At 41.6% G+C, this 15668-nt stretch overlaps 1 protein-coding gene across 2 annotated transcripts in view; it reads right to left on the reverse strand.

The window, feature by feature from the left end:
• Nucleotides 1-15668, reverse strand: part of KIF26B (kinesin family member 26B) — a 496534-nt gene that overhangs the window by 233450 nt on the left and 247416 nt on the right. The window lies entirely within an intron of this gene.

The raw sequence follows: 15668 nt of genomic DNA on the forward strand, positions 1-15668 counted from the left end.
ATGCAAGAGATTTCTGTGCATTAATTTTGTATCCTGTTACTTTACCAAATTCATTGATTAGCTCTAGTAGTTTTCTGGTAGCAACTTTAGGATCCTCTATGTATAGTATCATGTCATCTGCAAACAGTGACAGCTTTACTTCTTCTTTTCCGATTTGGATTCCTTTTATTTCTTTTTCTTCTCTGACTGCTGTGGCTAAAACTTCCAAAATAATGTTGAATAATAGTGGTAAGAGTGGGCAAACTTGTCTTGTTCCTGATCTTAGTGGAAATGGTTTCAGTTTTTCACCATTGAGGATGATGTTGGCTGTGGGTTTGTCATATATGGCCTTTATTATGTTGAGGAAAGTTCCCTCTATGCCTACTTTCTGGAGGATTTTTATCATAAATGGGTGTTGAATTTTGTCGAAAGCTTTCTCTGCATCTATTGAGATGATCATATGGTTTTTCTTCTTCAATTTGTTAATATGGTATATCACATTGATTGATTTGCATATATTGAAGAATCCATGCATTCCTGGGATAAACCCCACTTGATCATGGTGTATGATCCTTTTAATGTGCTGTTGGATTCTGTTTGCTAGTACTTTGTTGAGGATTTTTGCATCTATGTTCATCAGTGATATTGGCCTGTAGTTTTCTTTCTTTGTGACATCTTTGTCTGTTTTTGGTATCAGGGTGATGGTGGCCTCGTAGAATGAGTTGGGGAGTGTTCCTCCCTCTGCTATATTTTGGAAGAGTTTGAGAAGGATAGGTATTAGCTCTTCTCTAAGTGTTTGATAGAATTCACCTGTGAAGCCATCTGGTCCTGGGCTTTTGTTTGTTGGAAGGTTTTTAATCACAGTTTCAATTTCAGTGCTTGTGATTGGTCTGTTCATATTTTCTATTTCTTCCTGGTTCAGTCTCGGCAGGTTGTGCATTTCTAAGAATTTGTCCATTTCTTCCAGGTTGTCCATTTTATTGGCATATAGTTGCTTGTAGTAATCTCTCATGGTCCTTTGTATTTCTGCAGTGTCAGTTGTTACTTCTCCTCTTTCGTTTCTAATTCTGTTGATTTGAGTCTTCTCCCTTTTTTTCTGGATGAGTCTGGCTAATGGTTTATCAATTTTGTTTATCTTCTCAAAGAACCAGCTTTTAGTTTTATTGATGTTTGCTATTGTTTCCTTCATTTCTTTTTCATTTATTTCTGATCTGATCTTTATGATTTCTTTCCTTCTGCTAACTTTGGGGTTTTTTGTTCTTCTTTCTCTAATTGCTTTACTTATAAGGTTAGGTTGTTTATTTGAGATGTTTCTTGTTTCTTAAGTAGGATTGTATTGCTATAAACTTCCCTCTTAGGACTGCTTTTGCTGCATCCCATAGGTTTTGGGTCATCGTGTTTTCATTGTCATGTGTTTCTAGGTATTTTTTGATTTACTCTGATTTCTTCAGTGATCTCTTGGTTATTAAGTAATGTATTGTTTAGCCTCCATGTATTTGTATTTTTTACAGATTTTTTCCTATAACTGATATCTAGTCTCATAGCATTGTGGTTGGAAAAGATACTTGATACGATTTCAATTTTCTTAAATTTACCAAGGCTTGATTTGTGACCCAAGATATGATCTATCCTGGAGAGTGTTCCATGACCACTTGAGAAGAAAGTGTATTCTGTTGTTTTTGGATGGAATGTCCTATAAATATCCTTTTTGACCTACCTCTTAGAGAAATGGAAATAAAAACAAAAATAAACAAATGGGACCTAATGAAACTTAAAAGCTTTTGCACAGCAAAGGAAACCACAAACAAGACCAAAAGACAACCCTCAGAATGGGAGAAAATATTTGCAAATGAAGCAATGGACAAAGGATTAATCTCTGAAAAATACAAGCAGCCCATGCAGCTCAATACCAAAAAAACAAACAACCCAATCCAAAAATGGGCAGAAGACCTACACAGACATTTCTCCAAAGAAGATATACAGATTGCCAACAAACACATGAAAGAATGAGCAACATCATTAATCATTAGAGAAATGCAAATCAAAACTACAATGAGATATCACCTCACACCAGTCAGAATGGCCATCATCAAAAAATCTATAAACAATAGATGCTGGAGAGGGTGTAGAGAAAAGGGAAGCCTCTTGCACTGTTGGTGGGAATGTAAATTGATACAGCCACTATGGAGAACAGTATGGAGTTTTTCTTAAAAAACTACAAATAGAACTACCATACGACCCAGCAATCCCACTACTCAGCATATACCCTGAGAAAACCATAATTCAAAAAGAGTCATGTACCAAAATGTTCATTACAGCTCTATTTACAATAGCCAGGACATGGAAGCAACTAAGTGTCCATCAACAGACCAATGGATAAAGAAGATGTGGCACATATATACAATGAAATATTACTCAGCCACAGAAAGAAACAAAATTGAGTTATTTGTAATGAGGTGGATGGATCTAGAGACTGTCATACAGAGTGAAGTAAGTCAGAAAGAGAAAAACAAATACTGTATGTTAACACATATACATGGAATCTAAAAAAAAAAAAAATAGGTCATGAAGAACCTAGGGGCAGGATGGGAATAAAGACACAGACCTACTAGAGAACGAACTTGAGGACCTGGGGAGGGGGAAGGGTAAACTGGGACAAAGTGAGAGAGTGGCGTGGACATATATACACTACCAAATGTAAAACCGATAGCTAGTGGGAAGCAGCTGCATAGCACAGGGAGATCAGCTCGGTGCTTTGTGACCACCTAGAGGGGTGGGATAGTGAGGGTGGGAGGGAGGGAGATGCAAGAGGGAAGAGATATGGGGATATATGTATATGTATAGCTGATTCACTTTGTTATAAAGCAGAAACTAACACACCATTGTAAAGCAATTATACTCCAATAAAGATGTTAAAAAAAATAAAAATAAAACGAAAATGTTCTTCCAGTGGAAATTTTTAAAATCTATATTAAATAATTCTCAGGTAAAAGAGGAAATACAAACCAAAATTGCAGAATTTCTAAAACCAAATGTTAATAAAACACTACATATCAGTCTATAAAATACCATTAAAGCCATCATGAGTGGAAAATTCATAGCCTAAATATTTATATCAATAAAAACAAATGCATTAAATTCCCAATTCCAACAACAAAGTAAACTGAAAGAAAGCAGAAGGAAAGAAATAATAAGATTAAAAACAGAAAACAATGAGTTACCAAATAGAAAAATACTAGAACCAAGAAAAAAATACATCAAGCAGCTGGTTCTTTGAAAAATAGAAAAAGAAACTTTTCCCTGTAGTAAATCTAATGGCAATGGACAGAGTGAATTAGTTCCCATGGTGGAGACATAACTCCAAACAGTCTAAGTCTAGCAAGAAATTACTTAGAAGTTCACTCTTTATCTTAAAAATTCATCCAAATTTCATATTGTGTTCCATAATACATCTCTTTGTGTTTTACAGTTAAAAAGTTGGTCTCCCCCAACCCCCAAGACTTCAAGGAAAACTAATGCCCCCAGGAAGATGTGCCACATACCCAACAGCTTCTCAGAGACTCTGGCACATCATTCTCTATGCCTGGGTGTTCAGGTACCTCAGTCTGAGAAGATCCCTTCAGTATTCATACTCTTTCATTCTAAATCCTACCACAGAATACACCTACACAAGAGGTATAGCACCACTGGCCTCCTCGTTTTCTCAAAAGATTGTCACAATGAAGTGAATTTTTTTTTTTAACTTTTTAAAAAAATAAATTTATTTATTTTATTTATTTATTTTTGGCTGCGTTGGGTCTTTGTTGCTGCGCGTGGGCTTTCTCTAGTTGCGGCGAGTGGGGGCTACTCTTCGTTGTGGTGCGCGGGCTTCTCATTGTGGTGGCTTCTCTCGTTGTGCAGCACAGGCTCTAGGCATGCGGGCTTCAGTAGTTGTGGCGCACGGGCTTAGCTGCTCCGCGGCATGTGGACTCTTCCCGGACCAGGGCTCGAACCGATGTCCCCTGCACTGGCAGGCGGATTCTCAAGCACTGCACCACCAGGGAAGCCCCATGAAGTGAATTTTTTTTTTTAACCAAAGCACGGAAATCAAATAGTAGCAGAGATGGAACAATAATTCACCAGACATTATTGTTCTCAGAGCCATTGGACCCACTGGAGAGTGTCCTAAACTTTATTGAAAGGACCACATAGAAAGGATTAGATTATTTTCCTATATAGTTAACACGACTCCTTTCTCCCTGTAGCATTAAAACTGCCTGAAGGTGACTCATTTCCTCTTTTCAGAACACCTGGAGCAACAGTGAAAATCTTTTCAGAGAAGCATGGTGCCCGTCCTCCCAGTCTTCAAGTTCAAAGTCTAATCCCAGGCAACTAACACGGGTAGCAAGCAAGTTCCTTTAGCCCTGTAAACTCAGTGATTTGGGAGGAGCCACTCTGTTGCTTCCAAGCTAGACAGAGAAAGCAATTTGCGGATGGAAAAACAAAGGCAACGGAGAAGAGTGAGAGAAAATGGCCACCAAAAATACCAACTGGAGGAAACAGTTGATTGCTGGAAGGGGTTCAATGGAAGGAGAGCAAGGAAACCCACCGCATTCTGCCTAGACATACACCAGCCACGTTTTATATTGCAATGCTGCTGCTGCCCAAGGCAAAATACATGTACAATCCCTATTGATACATTTTTCTCTCCTATCAATAAATGGCACATCCATCATGTATGGACACACCTCACATGTATAAGAATGAAAAATGCTTACACAAGAAAAGGTAGATTCCATGTATGGTAAACCTACTTGCAATGAATCCATTAGCAGAAAGCATTGACAATAATTGCATAAGATATCAAGTAGACTATAAAAAGATTAAAAAGCATCTATGGTAGAGGCATATCTTTGAGACAAACTGTAATTTGAAATTTACATTTTTGTCTTTTGTTGGATAAACCCCTCCCCCAGCAGTAAAGTATCAAGGATATTTTACCTCTTTATTCAACCAAGGGTTTCAAAGCAATCTTAATTACAAAATTCCATAATTCAGTCTAAAATAGAAAAGTCATTATAATTTCTGTCTCCTGTTTTGTCAAATGTAAAGAGCTTGAGGCTAGCCAGGTGTTTAGTGAATGCACTTCCCAGCTTGTAGTAAGTTATCTGATAAACAGTACAAAGTGCAAATGTATGTCAGCCATAGAAAGGGCGATAAAAATGGAGCTTTTACGGCACATTGAATCATGGGAATTAGGTTTGCGATGAAAACACAGCCCCTCCTGCTCCAGCTACACTGGAAGTGATTACTGGACACTTGATAAACAAGTGTTACTCAAAGGCAAGTTATCTAAAACCTCCTCCAAAAAAAGTTATTGAGAAAATTTCCTTTGTGGTGTATCGAGCTTGTTTCTTGACTCAGGCTTGCAAACTGTTCTCACTGATTTTTAGGAACATCTGGGCTCTTTTCACCCCAATCACTTCCATATGACAACAATCCACGGGGTTGCAGAGCTCAATGAAAGCAAAATCCTTGATGTGGATGGCATCTGCAGGCTCCAGCATCCTTCTATTATCGTGATGGACTGTCTGTTGTATTCATTTTGGTTCAAAAATCCACATAATGTTATCCTGAACTTGCAGACCCAGAACAGCAACAAGGGATCAATCTTCAAGTACAGGTGTGCTAAATTGAACAGTCTCCTTGTTCCAGGCATTGAAGGTTTTTTACTCTGAGAATATGCATATATTTTGTATTACTTTAAGGATTTAATAGCTGTTGGGTGCTTCTGGCTTTAAAAACCACAAAGCTAGCCAAAGCCTAGCAGACCTCACTACCTGGAATCCATAGATGTTCAATAAATATATTTTTCAATGAATGGAGAACATGAAGTTATTAAAATCCAAGGTAGCTCTGGGAATGCAAGAGAGGATTCAACACTTTATAGGTTGCGATGTCAATTCTGAATCTGAATGATAGCTATCTGTCTGCACACCAAGCTGAGAAGAGCCCTGGGCTGTTTCTGTAACTGAGAGAACTCCCAGGTCTCCTCCAGGCTTCTAAGCATCAGCCAGCCCTCCAGAAGATCTATACTAATTCCTTCTTTCTGAGATTAGTCCTTATTAAGAGTTATGATCTGTCCTCCCAGTACTAAGCATATTCTTATTCACTTAGTGGATACTCAAAACGAAAGATAAGTTGGGCAGAATGAATTAAAACATCAGGGCTGGAACATTAGCCATGAGCTCCTCGTCCTGATCAGTACCAACTGACCTTGAGGAGAGGAGACGAAAGCACAGCGGCAGCATGGAGTTTACTAGCAATGCACCAGCTCCAGAAGAGCCAGCCTGATCCACCCCACATGCCGTAAGGTGAAAGGGCAAATAAAACAGAGCTGAGAGTTGCAACTGCAGAGCGTTCACGGTACACATATCTTTATGAAAGAGACCAGAGGTGTAGTCAGAAACTGTATCTCCAAATATGGAAGAAAATGAAATTTACTTCCCAAATGATGGAATTTCCTTTTCTCCTCCAGAACCCAGTCAATGTCTGTGGGAACTCCCTAGTGACAGTAGTAATGATCTGTCTTTGTGTAAAATGGCGGGGGCTAGAGTTCCACGTTGATGTTTTGTAAATTGGAAGACAGCAGGATTTGCAGTTGTATCAGATACCACCTCCATGAGATAAACCATTCACATAAGAGTTAACTGCTTTATAATAGGTTTTTTTGGTTATTCTTTAAATTACTCTTAAACCTAGAGGTCAGTTTTTATGTTCCTCTAATTAAACTCTAGAACCTCCAGACTTACCAAAAGGAGGTGGCCTTGGGGGATAAAAATCCACCTCGGAGTCAAGAGGCTGGGATCCAGGCCTGATTCTTTTCTGAGCCTGCTCTAGGCCTAGTTGCCCACATGGCCACTCTGTTTCCAAGGCTGCAGATGTCTGGGACTAAATCACAGCTCCTTATACTTTTCTTAACTAGCACTATAAAATTTAGCTGGGCTCCTTCTATAGAAGCAAACAAACCCAGTGTTTATCTTAATGTTTTTTTCTGAGAAAAGGGAATGTCATGAGGGCCAACGAAATTGTAATAGTCAGTGTTGCTCAAATTAGCTCAGTCCCTGGCACTCATGTCAAGAGTAAGTTTGCATGTTCATTGCAGCACTATTTACAATAGCCAAGACATGGAAACAACCTAAATGTCCAATGACAGACAAATTGATAAAGAAGATGTGGTATGTATATACAATGGAATATTACTCAGCCGTAAAAAAAGAATGAAATAATGCCATTTCCAGCAACATGGATAGACCTAGAGATTATCATATTAAGTGAAGTAAGTCAGAAAGAGAAAGACAAATACCATGTGTATCACTTATATGTGGAATCTAAAATACGATACAAATGAACTTATTTACAAGACAGAAACAGACTCATAGACATAGAAAACAAATTCATGGTTACCAAAGGGGAAGAGAGGTGGGGAAGGGATAAATTAGGAGTTTGGTATTAGCAGATACAAACTACTATATATAAAATAGATACAACAACAAGGTCCTACTGTATAGCACAGGGAACTATAATCAGTATCCTATAATAAACCATAATGGAAAAGAATATGAAAAAGAATATATATATAAAACTGAATCACTTTATCATACACCAGAAACTAACACAACATTGTAAATCAACAATACTTCAATTTTTAAAAGTTTTTTTAAAGACTAATTTTGCAAGAAGTAAGGGAGGAGGGCTACTAGAGTTGTAACGCTGGGGCCCTGTGCCTGGAGGAAAGGGATCCTGGGAGGAGTGGGGTGGTGGCAGGAATGCCAGGTGTCCTCAGCAGACCTGCAGCAGATGCTATAATTATAGTCACCAGGGAGAATGCAAGGTATACTCTGGGACCAGCAGGGCTGTGCTTCCAAAGAGCCTTCTGGATGGATCCTTATGTATAAACTAGTTTCATGACCTTTTTTCCTTCTTATTATGGAAAATTTCAAACATATACACAAATAGAACAGTTTGTGTTGAAACCCAGTTTCAACAATTATCAACTCATTGCCGGTCTTATTCCATGTATACCACCCCCCCCCAACACTTCTCTCTTCTTCTGCATCATTGTAACATTTCGTTCTGTAAATATTTCAGTATATGTCTCTAAAGAATAAGTACACTTAAAAAATTGTAATTCCATTATCATCATAAAACATTTTCATTCATTACCTGTTCACCCATGCCCCTTTGATGGTTCTCCCCACGCTGACGTTGCCAGGAAGACTAGGCTTACATAATAAGAGAAGCACGGGTCCACTGTAGTCCCTGATTACCACGCTTGGATTTCACCCTCTGTGCCCTCAAACAGCCCAAAGAGGAGGAAGATTCGTTCCTGTCTCTGCTCAGTCACAGCATTAAAACCATAATGTACTTGGCGTCTAGAGTCCTCGATGCTGATGTCTGTGACAGATACAAAGAGAGCTAAGGACAGAACCAGATTCGGCTATAAACTACATCAGGATTTGGTGTTCCTGTTCAGCTGGAACACATGTGGGGAACCCCCATACCCCAAAACAAAGAGTTAACATTTCTTTTAAATGGAAGAAATCTGTTTTCATTTAAAATATTATTGCTATGGGTTCACATACTATATAATTTTTTTTTCACATGCAGCTATTGGTTTTGAAGAAAGACACACATGGGTCTGGAATCTGTGGCACTTCAAGTCACAGCATGGTTTCAGATGGGGAGGCTCTCTGTCTTGGGCACCCCCAACTTTTTATTTTCCCACCTCGTAAGAGAACATGGAAGTTTACTTAGGAACAACTTCCCTTCACTCCCAAGAGATCTGCCTTGTCCACGTGAATTATATCATCCAGCGTGAAATAAACCAACATTCTGTTCCGTGCTGACTTGGGTTGAAAGTGGCTCACTGATCAAAGACATGTGAACTCAGTGATAGAAAAAACACCATTCCCAGAATTCAGGAAAATCGACACTCTTTCTTGTGGAGATAGAGCTTATGGTGTTGCTTGAAAACGCCAGGGGTCCCTGATTCATCTCCCTGCTGTCTTCCTATCTCATCAGTCTCCTCTTCTGCCAGCTGGGTGTGACAAAGGGCAGGTGCAGGTGACAAGGCTGGTGCAGAGCCCAGGGCCCCTCAGCGCTCTTGCAGCATTTTGTGTGCTGCCCTTCAGTGCACTTCTGCTGCTAACAGTCGGCACCTGATGCTCTTTTCCAAAGGCCTATCCTTGGGCTGCTGGAGCCTGCTCTGCCTGCTTGAGTGGAGAGCTGGCCAGAAGTCTCTAGGATTTCCTGCTCTCCTGCAACTCTCATAGGCGGTCAGGGAGTATTACAGCCCCAGCTCTGCTGCCCAGCTCAGGACAGCTCTGAGGTGTAGTTCCCCAGCAGAACCAGACTGATGCTGAAAGCCAACCTCTGCTGGAGGGAGGGTGCGAAGATGTACCTTTCTTTGGCTTCCCCTTTCTCTTCCCTTCCCGGCCTCTCTCACCCCCTTACAGGTCCCCCGGGGACCACGTTCTTCATAAATCACTTGCACAGGGCTCCTTACTTCAGGACCTGCTCCTGGGAAACCTGACCTAAAACAGCAGGTCACTTAGTACTCCCATGGTTTACTCTGAGTATTCTGGAAAGTGTCACCCCTTCTCAGCACACACGTGCACGAGCACCAGGTAGGAGAAGCAAGTGCAGAGCTATTTCACACGTACCCAGAGCACACAGAGCAAGCAACTCCTCTCTTCTTCCATCTTTGCAGCAATGTGGCACAGAGCAAAGGCCACCAGATATGGACATCTCAGACTGTCACCTGCAGCAGTGTGACCTGGGTACATTTCCTCAAAGACTCCAGGGCTCTGGTTTCCATGGTATTCTTTTTTAAATGGTGATAATCCCTACCTCACAGTTGTGAGGACTAAATGTGATAACTTGGAACATAGCAGATGCTCAGACCGCCCGCTGAACCTGCATCTACATTCTGATGGTGCCCGTTAGATCAGAAGTGACCCAAAACCCATCGAAGGAGCCAGATGCCTCTGCAGTCCGGCTCTTCCCCGGCAGCTGCCTGCCTGTGCCTGTGGATTCTTTGCATTTCCAGGGACAGGAACCAGATGCTATCATAACTGCATGAAAAAAAATGGTCCCTCGCCAAGAAAAAAGGCCCTTGACGGACGTTACCGAGGCTTTATGAGCCATCGAGTGCAACAGCTAGATAGTTCCAGGGACCGTTTCCACCCAACGACTGTTAAACAGCAGGAGATGCTGTATTACCTTTTCCCCTCTGTTTAATGTGTAGTTCACCTTCTGCCGGGATTGTTAGCCTTGATTACCAATCTCCACGTAAAAATATAGGGATGACCTCTTCTTGTTCCTCTCCTGGGGTCTCCCCATGTGGCTCATTACTGTCAGAATCACATGCTGGTTAGCCAGGGAGGCTGGAACCCCTGCTCCCAGGAGCCAGCAGACAGACGGGGGGAGGACAAGGAGAACGCCGGAGAACCACCGATGGTCATGAGCATCAGAAAATTACAGGATGACAGCAAACAAGAAGCCAGCAACAGAGAAAGACTCTTTTATTCAGCTGTGGTTGAGGCGCAGACATCTTGAAAAAAAGTCAATGTGTTTTCTTTTTTTTTTTTTAAACATCTTTATTGAAGTATAATTGCCTTACAATGGTGTGTTAGCTTCTGCTTTATAACAAAGTGAATCAGTTATACATATACAATATGTTCCCATATCTCTTCCCTCTTGCATCTCCCTCCCTCCCACCCTCCCCATCCCACCCCTCTAGGTGGTCACAAAGCACCGAGCTGATCTCCCTGTGCTATGCGGCTGCTTCCCACCAGCTATCTGTTTTACATTTGGTAGTGTATATATGTCCATGACACTCTCTCACCCTGTCACAATGTGTTTTCTAAACTATACAGTCCCGTTTCTTTTACAAAGGAAACCTGGCGGCGGTGTCCTCTGGGAGCCATCAGGCTTCCTGCGTCTTCACTTTCAAATGTGAACCTCCCCGCGTTTCCCAAGCCCAGCATCTCGCCGGTGAGGAACCGGATAGCAGCACCTCCGTGCTCTGCGCCCTCTTCAGTAGGGCGGCAGATACCAGCAGTATTGCTCTCCAGGATCCAAGCAAGCAGGTGGCTGGAGTTCGCAGTCCTAAAGTGGTACTTTGCAATTCCACACGAAGCCAAGGAGAGAACGCCAGGCCATCACCCGTCCTCTTTCTGAGTGACTGCACTGATTTGGATTTTTATTCCTTCCTTTTGGGCATGAAACAATCCAGGTGCAGGGGGGAACTGCCTAGCATCTGCTATGCTGACGTTCATATCTGAAACATCGGATGCCAGAAGTCACTCTACACCAGCCTGCCCCTGAGTCTGCGTCCAGAGGAGAGGGTCCATGATGTGTGCCCAACCTAGACGTGCCAAAGGGGGCTTTGAAATCCTGGCCTGCTTTCAGCCAACTTTATGCATTTATAAAAGCTGATTTGTTACTTGATAAAAATGTTCAGGATAATGCAGCCACTTTTTAAAATGCTGTAGAAAAGACCACTTCAGAAACAGATTAGAACAGCCATGATACTGGACCGGAGTCCTGAGGCATTGAGCTGAGAATTCCATCTCCCCCTGCATGAGACAGGCAGGTTGTTACCCTCTCCGGCATCTGAAGTTGGGGATTTGCTCCCCACCCCACAACTCTGGCTAACGGCTTCCCATCAGCCTACCATCTGTGAATGAATCTGGACCTGCAGATTTATAGTCTCAGTCAGTACCGTGTCTTAGGATGTGGAGGACAGCTTGCTTTATTTTTCCCTAACGCTGCTTCTTCTCAATCTTAAGAGCTAGCTCAAGATTTAGTGAATAATCTATACACATGTTACATGAGCTACTCAGATTCCCTCCCACATCATGTCTTCCAGACTGAGGAGTTCTTCCAACCGCCTATTCTCAAATGGGAAGTTCCTCCTCCCCCTCGATGGGTTTTGCTTCCCTCTTGTATTTTAAGGTGTACTTATCAAAACTTCATAAGAACTTCTAGGTTCAAACAAGTTTCTATTTTGTCCAAGGGTAAGACAATACCTTTCACTTTGTTTCCAATATCCCTTGTGATAATGTCCAACAAATTCTGTCAGTGTTGGTTTCCTGGTCGTAATCTTAGACTGAACCTTCAGGCAACGGAGTCCTTAGGCTTTCTTCCACAGTGATCATCAGTTCTCAGAGTCTTCCATCTCATAGAAGAGTTTGAATTATTTTACCCGAACTGTTTCTTCCTGCTCTCATTAGAACTCCTCTGCTCATTTCATCTCCTGCTCATCCTACCTTGATGATATTTTTATTACCTAGAAGAACTTAGTTCTGTGCACAAAGTTGGAAATTTTCCTATGGTACTTCTTATCTTGAGCCCTTGAAAAAAATGTTAAATAAAGCCAGTTCAACATGCCTTCTTAGGGGTTCCTATTATAAACCCTTTTCCTTCCAGAGAAAAGGATCATTTATCCCAACTCTTCATTTACTCTCTAAGGTAATTCTCTCTCCATCTCAAAACACTGTCTCTAATCCCAAGAAAACTCAATTATTTAGCTTTAGTGAGGTATAATTTATATATAATGAACTGTACACATTTACAATTTGGTGAGATTTGTCACATGTATACATCTGGGAAACCATCGCGGGATAACGGACACATCCATTACCCCTAAAAGCGTCCTCCTGCCCATTTGTTATCTGTCCCTCCCCACCCCCATTCCTAGTCAACCACTGATATGCTTTCTGTCATTATAGATTAGTTCGTATTGTCCGTAATCGGATATAAATGAAATCATACTGTACGTTGTCTTCTGTTTTTGGTGGGGGAGTCTGGCTTCTTTCACTCACTATAATTACTTTGAGATTCATCCATGTTGGTGCATATATGAATAGTCTGAGTATTCTGAGTAGTATTTCATTATATGAATATGCCACATTTTGTTTACCCATTGGACACTTGGGTTGTTTCCAGTTTTTGGTTATTATGAATAATATTGCTGTGAACTTTCATGGACAAGTCTTTGTGTGAGCATATGCCTTAACTTCTCTTCAGTAAAAATACCTACGATTGAAGAACTGGGGGAAGGGTAGTGTAAAATCATTTCTACTGCTTCCAGTATGACATATTTTTAAAGGCTTCCTGAAAATCTAAATAAAGTATAGCCTCTCTTTTTCCTTTATTTATGCCTTTTTCTCAAAAAAAGTAAACATGGTTCTCAAAGAACAAAATTAAGAAGTAAAAGTATATGGGGCCTCACACAACATTGTAAATCAACTATACTTCAATAAAATTAAAACAAAAACATATGGGGCCTCGAAGCTGTACCTGTACTTATTTAGGATTTTCTTTCTCCACCAGGGCTACTCAACCTTAACCTCAGTAAAGTGGCATACACAGCTACACGGCCCAAGTAACAAGCCATCCCTTAGGGATAGGAGGAAAAATCTTTTCCCCACTCTTGGAAGCGCTGTGGTGTGCAGGTGCTAAAACATTTAAGAGGCTAATCAAATTCATTCTACCAGTCCTCTTGGGTGTATTATTTGAGTACATGGAGGAATTTATGGCTCAGAACAGAATGGAAAATAAAGAAGACTTTTCTGTGTTTTGTTTCTGATGCTGTTAGACTTGTTTTGAAATTTATGTAAAATAACAAACCAAAACCAAAACTCAAGACAGAAAGGGAGAGAAAGAAGAGAGAGTAATAAAAGAGGAAGGTTAGAGGAAAAAGATAATGGGACTAAATTCTTAGAGTCTATGCTTTAGGTAAATAATTCCCTTACCCGGAAATATTTTTTAAGCAAAGGTCAAAAGACATGGGTGAGTCATTGCTTGGATATCAAAGCTATGTTGGGAAATCCTGTTTGAGCCATCACCCCCATGCCTCTTTTGTGAAGGAGGCAATCACAGAATGAATGGATTGTAATTTTGAAGTTCCAGGTGTATAGGGAAGAGACTTGGTATTTTTTAATTTATGAGCTTCTGTAGCAATGGATGTAAGTTAATTTTTTTTTTCCTGAATGTGTAAAGAAACACTAGTGATGTCTAAATTTACTGCAGCTTCCCTCCCCCCCCACCAACTAAGCAGGATCTAGGCTCCATAAATCAATCTTCCTCATGTGCCTAGCTTTAAAGGAGATAAAGAACATGCAAAGTAGTAATCCACCATAGGACTTTGAGGCTGTGGTTGGTGATTAGGACCACAGGAGAAGCGTAAAGAATAATAACATCTATTTTTATTTTCTCTACCTTTAGTGTGAAAGCTAAAACAAAATGCTCAGCATCTTCAGTAATAAATGATATGGGACACTCCAACTGATCCAAATGACACAAGGATTAAACTACACCTGTCCACAGGTGGGGACCCTGAGGAGCAAAGGATAAAGATGGGAGGTGGGCAGAGGGAGGGAAGGAGGCACACCTGAAGACCAGCAGGCACAGCCCCAGTGCTAAGAAACCAGAGCCAGGAGCAACCTCAGGGTGTGTCAGTAGGAGCCTGGCGAATTGCACAGAATGGAAAGTATTTTCAAGTTAGACTGAGTACTGGTTCTAGGTGTGACGGTCCACTTGGCCAGGCTATGGCGCCCAGTTGTTTGGTCAAACACCAGCCTAGATGCTGCTATCAAGGTATTTTTCAGATGTGATTCACATTGGAGTCAACAGACTCTGAAGTAGATGCCCCTCCATTATGTTAAAGGAAAACACTCACCTCAGGTGCCTGGTGGGGCAAAGTACTCAGTTCCAAGTGACCAGAAAGAAGACCCCACCCCCAAGGCGCAGTGCCGTGCAGGCAGCACTCATTCCTTCTCTCCTGCCCTGAGCACAGGCTGTCACTCTGTACTGGAGACACTACTTCCACAGTGGAATTCAGTGAGCTGCGACACAGGAGGACTCCCTGAGGAGGGACAGGAGAAGGCTGGCAGGAACTCTCCACGGCAGACTCCTAAAGCTCCTGAGACACACTCACCAAATATGTACTGAGCCCCAGCCCCGTTCTAAGAGTTGAGGTTGCAACGATGGAACAAGACGGACAAGTGCCTCTTTCTATGGATCTTACATTCTAGAAGGGGAGACAGGAAATGAATGGATAAGACAATTTCTGATAATACTACACGCTGCAAAGTCACCATTACCTTCCAAACAACTAGAAGACTTGGGGAGAGTGATACTGAGAGTTCTCCTGTACTGCTCTGTCCTGGACTTCCATGCTGTTTATAACTCTCCAGTAATGGGACTGGCTGCCCTTCTGGACAGGGAGCTCCCTGGTGGCAGTGGCTGCCCTTTTGTCATCCTCGGCGTCTAATATAATGTCTGGTATACAGTATGGGCTTACCAAATGCCCGGTGAATGAATGAAGGGATGGATACATGAATGGGTGAGTGAACGAGGATATATTGCCAATAGCTTATGCTGGGTTTCCCTGCATAAGGATGAGAGTGCCAGTAGCTTTCCTTATCCCTGCATAAGGATGAGAGTGCCAGTAGCTTTAATTGGAGGGTGATTCCAGGAAGCAGTGTAGGGAAGTGGGAAAGCAAGACAGGGAGGGAAGGAAATGACCAGAGGATGAGTTATCAAGCAGATTGCTGACGTGGGCAACTGGGGCTCAGTCCTACTTAGGAAATCAGGGAGACAGGGTAGACCCTGTCTCAGTGTTATCCCAACCAAGGAGG

The sequence above is a fragment of the Balaenoptera borealis genome (assembly GCF_965194805.1).
Source record: "Balaenoptera borealis genome assembly, chromosome: 1".
NCBI classification, from domain to species: domain Eukaryota; kingdom Metazoa; phylum Chordata; class Mammalia; order Artiodactyla; family Balaenopteridae; genus Balaenoptera; species Balaenoptera borealis.